The sequence below is a fragment of the Anopheles maculipalpis genome (genome assembly GCF_943734695.1).
Source record: "Anopheles maculipalpis chromosome X unlocalized genomic scaffold, idAnoMacuDA_375_x X_unloc_22, whole genome shotgun sequence".
Lineage (NCBI taxonomy): Eukaryota > Metazoa > Arthropoda > Insecta > Diptera > Culicidae > Anopheles > Anopheles maculipalpis.
In genome coordinates, this window is record NW_026060483.1 from 20,001 (window position 1) to 25,286 (window position 5,286).

The window sequence follows — 5,286 nt, forward strand, 5'->3', positions numbered from 1 at the left end:
CCGTCCCTACATTAAACGACTTTGACACATTTTTCTCCTATACCTCCATACAAGTCTGAGGGCCGGGTGAATTTTCGCTTTTTACCTTTGGACATGTCGGTCACCCTTACTTTTCCCCATACATATGAGCCAAGCAGAGGCTCATTTACCCGAACTGGTGTCTAAGGTACGACTAGATACTCGATTTGCACCTTGTGACAGTGTTTAGAACACGTTCCCATACATTTTTCATTTTTGTGTCACGACACCATACCCTCTTACTATAGCCAATGAACAACATCACTTTACCACAAGTGACCATTTTTATCCATCCCAAAATTAAACGACCTCGGAATTTTTTTCTCCTACATCGCCATACAACTTTGAGGGTCGGGTGACTTTTGCTATTTACCGTCGGAGTTCACTTTTCATGCTTAAAAATATATCCTGACACAGTTTTACTCAAAGTTAGAGTCAAAAAAATTTTTGTCAAAAAATCTTCCGTCGGTCATACCGGTACCCATGTCTCATAACTTGTACCAAGTTGTGAAGGGTAAATTTTGACAAAAATCCAAAAAAATCATTAAAAAGTCGCTATTGCTTATTGCATTCAGCATCGTTAGACGACTCTTATATGCCTTGGATGACCACTGTCTGATGATTATTTTAGCTTTTATGCCAAAATTTTGATTTCGTGTCTTACGTCCCTACATTAGACGACCTTGGATTTTCGTCTCCTGCACCGCCATGCAACTTTGATGGTCGGGTAACTTTCGCTATTTACTGTCGGAGATCACTTTTCATGATTAATAATGCATCCTGAGACCGTTTTACTCAAAGTTAGAGTCAAAAAAATTTTTGTCAAAAAATCTTCCGTCGGTCATACCGGTACCCATGTCTCATAACTTGTACCAAGTTGTGAAGGGTAAATTTTGACAAAAATCCAAAAAAATCATTAAAAAGTCGCTATTGCTTATTGCATTCAGCATCGTTAGACGACTCTAATATGCCTTGGATGACCACTGTCTGATGATTATTTTAGATTTTATGCCAAAATTTAGATTTCGTGTCTTACGTCCCTACATTAGACGACCTTGGATTTTCGTCTCCTGCACCGCCATGCAACTTTGATGGTCGGGTGACTTTTGCTATTTACCGTCGGAGATCACTTTTCATGATTAAGAATGCATCCTGAGACCGTTTTACTCAAAGTTAGAGCAAAAAAATTTTTTGTCCAAAAATCTTCCGTCGGTCATACCGGTACCCATGTCCTATGACTTGTACCAAGTTGTGAAGGGTACATTTTGACAAAAATCCAAAAAAATCTTTAAAAAGTCGCTATTGCTTATTGCATTCAGCATCGTTAGACGACTCTTATATGCCTTGGATGACCACTGTCTGATGATTATTTTAGCTTTTATGCCAAAATTTTGATTTCGTGTCTTACGTCCCTACATTAGACGACCTTGGATTTTCGTCTCCTGCACCGCCATGCAACTTTGATGGTCGGGTAACTTTCGCTATTTACTGTCGGAGATCACTTTTCATGATTAATAATGCATCCTGAGACCGTTTTACTCAAAGTTAGAGCAAAAAAATTTTTTGTCCAAAAATCTTCCGTCGGTCATACCGGTACCCATGTCCTATGACTTGTACCAAGTTGTGAAGGGTACATTTTGACAAAAATCCAAAAAAATCATTAAAAAGTCGCTATTGCTTATTGCATTCAGCATCGTTAGACGACTCTTATATGCCTTGGATGACCACTGTCTGATGATTATTTTAGATTTTATGCCAAAATTTTGATTTCGTGTCTTACGTCCCTACATTAGACGACCTTGGATTTTCGTCTCCTGCACCGCCATGCAACTTTGATGGTCGGGTGACTTTTGCTATTTACCGTCGGAGATCACTTTTCATGATTAAGAATGCATCCTGAGACCGTTTTACTCAAAGTTAGAGCAAAAAAATTTTTTGTCCAAAAATCTTCCGTCGGTCATACCGGTACCCATGTCCTATGACTTGTACCAAGTTGTGAAGGGTACATTTTGACAAAAATCCAAAAAAATCATTAAAAAGTCGCTATTGCTTATTGCATTCAGCATCATTAGACGACTCTAATATGCCTTGGATGACCACTGTCTGGTGATTATTTTAGCTTTTATGCCAAAATTTTGATTTCGTGTCTTACGTCCCTACATTAGACGACCTTGGATTTTCGTCTCCTGCACCGCCATGCAACTTTGATGGTCGGGTAACTTTCGCTATTTACTGTCGGAGATCACTTTTCGTGATTAATAATGCATCCTGACACCGTTTTACTCAAAGTTAGAGTAAAAAAATTTTTTGTCCAAAAATCTTCCGTCGGTCATACCGGTACCCATGTCTCATAACTTGTACCAAGTTGTGAAGGGTAAATTTTGACAAAAATCCAAAAAAATCATTAAAAAGTCGCTATTGCTTATTGCATTCAGCATCATTAGACGACTCTTATATGCCTTGGATGACCACTGTCTGGTGATTATTTTAGCTTTTATGCCAAAATTTTGATTTCGTGTCTTACGTCCCTACATTAGACGACCTTGGATTTTCGTCTCCGGCACCGCCATGCAACTTTGATGGTCCGGTAACTTTCGCTATTTACTGTCGGAGATCACTTTTCGTGATTAATAATGCATCCTGACACCGTTTTACTCAAAGTTAGAGTAAAAAAATTTTTTGTCCAAAAATCTTCCGTCGGTCATACCGGTACCCATGTCTCATAACTTGTACCAAGTTGTGAAGGGTAAATTTTGACAAAAATCCAAAAAAATCATTAAAAAGTCGCTATTGCTTATTGCATTCAGCATCATTAGACGACTCTAATATGCCTTGGATGACCACTGTCTGGTGATTATTTTAGCTTTTAGGCCAAAATTTTGATTTCGTGTCTTACGTCCCTACATTAGACGACCTTGGATTTTCGTCTCCGGCACCGCCATGCAACTTTGATGGTCGGGTAACTTTCGCTATTTACTGTCGGAGATCACTTTTCGTGATTAATAATGCATCCTGACACCGTTTTACTCAAAGTTAGAGTAAAAAAATTTTTTGTCCAAAAATCTTCCGTCGGTCATACCGGTACCCATGTCTCATAACTTGTACCAAGTTGTGAAGGGTAAATTTTGACAAAAATCCAAAAACATCATTAAAAAGTCGCTATTGCTTATTGCATTCAGCATCGTTAGACGACTCTAATATGCCTTGGATAACCACTTTCTGATGATTATTTTAGATTTTCTGCCAAAATGTTGATTTTGTGTTTTACGTCCCTAAATTATACGACCTTGGATTTTCTTCTCTTACACCGCAATACAACTTTGAGGGTCGGGAGACTTTTGCTATTTACCGTCGGAGTTCACTTTTCATGTTTAAAAATGCATCCTGACACAGTTTTACTCAAAGTTAGAGTAAAAAAAATTTTTGTCAAAAAATCTTCTGTCGGTCGTACCAGTACCCATGTCTTATAACTTGTACCAAGTTGTGAAGGGTACATTTTGACAAAAATCCAAAAAAATCATAAAAAAGTCGCTATTGCTTATTGCATTCAGCATCATTAGACGACTCTAATATGCCTTGGATGACCACTGTCTGGTGATTATTTTAGCTTTTATGCCAAAATTTTGATTTCGTGTCTTACGTCCCTACATTAGACGACCTTGGATTTTCGTCTCCTGCACCGCCATGCAACTTTGATGGTCGGGTAACTTTCGCTATTTACTGTCGGAGATCACTTTTCGTGATTAATAATGCATCCTGACACCGTTTTACTCAAAGTTAGAGTAAAAAAATTTTTTGTCCAAAAATCTTCCGTCGGTCATACCGGTACCCATGTCTCATAACTTGTACCAAGTTGTAAAGGGTAAATTTTGACAAAAATCCAAAAAAATCATTAAAAAGTCGCTATTGCTTATTGCATTCAGCATCATTAGACGACTCTAATATGCCTTGGATGACCACTGTCTGGTGATTATTTTAGCTTTTATGCCAAAATTTTGATTTCGTGTCTTACGTCCCTACATTAGACGACCTTGGATTTTCGTCTCCGGCACTGCCATGCAACTTTGATGGTCGGGTAACTTTCGCTATTTACTGTCGGAGATCACTTTTCGTGATTAATAATGCATCCTGACACCGTTTTACTCAAAGTTAGAGTAAAAAAATTTTTTGTCCAAAAATCTTCCGTCGGTCATACCGGTACCCATGTCTCATAACTTGTACCAAGTTGTGAAGGGTAAATTTTGACAAAAATCCAAAAAAATCATTAAAAAGTCGCTATTGCTTATTGCATTCAGCATCATTAGACGACTCTAATATGCCTTGGATGACCACTGTCTGGTGATTATTTTAGCTTTTATGCCAAAATTTTGATTTCGTGTCTTACGTCCCTACATTAGACGACCTTGGATTTTCGTCTCCTGCACCGCCATGCAACTTTGATGGTCGGGTAACTTTCGCTATTTACTGCCGGAGATCACTTTTCGTGATTAATAATGCATCCTGACACCGTTTTACTCAAAGTTAGAGTAAAAAAATTTTTGTCCAAAAATCTTCCGTCGGTCATACCGGTACCCATGTCTCATAACTTGTACCAAGTTGTGAAGGGTAAATTTTGACAAAAAACCAAAAAAATCATTGAAAAGTCACTATTGCTTATTGCATTCAGCATCATTAGACGACTCTAATATGCCTTGGATGACCACTGTCTGGTGTTTATTTTAGCTTTTATGCCAAAATTTTGATTTCGTGTCTTACGTCCCTACATTAGACGACCTTGGATTTTCGTCTCCTGCACCGCCATGCAACTTTGATGGTCGGGTAACTTTCGCTATTTACTGTCGGAGATCACTTTTCGTGATTAATAATGCATCCTGACACCGTTTTACTCAAAGTTAGAGTAAAAAAATTTTTTGTCCAAAAATCTTCCGTCGGTCATACCGGTACCCATGTCTCATAACTTGTACCAAGTTGTAAAGGGTAAATTTTGACAAAAATCCAAAAAAATCATTAAAAAGTCGCTATTGCTTATTGCATTCAGCATCATTAGACGACTCTTATATGCCTTGGATGACCACTGTCTGGTGATTATTTTAGCTTTTATGCCAAAATTTTGATTTCGTGTCTTACGTCCCTACATTAGACGACCTTGGATTTTCGTCTCCGGCACCGCCATGCAACTTTGATGGTCCGGTAACTTTCGCTATTTACTGTCGGAGATCACTTTTCGTGATTAATAATGCATCCTGACACCGTTTTACTCAAAGTTAG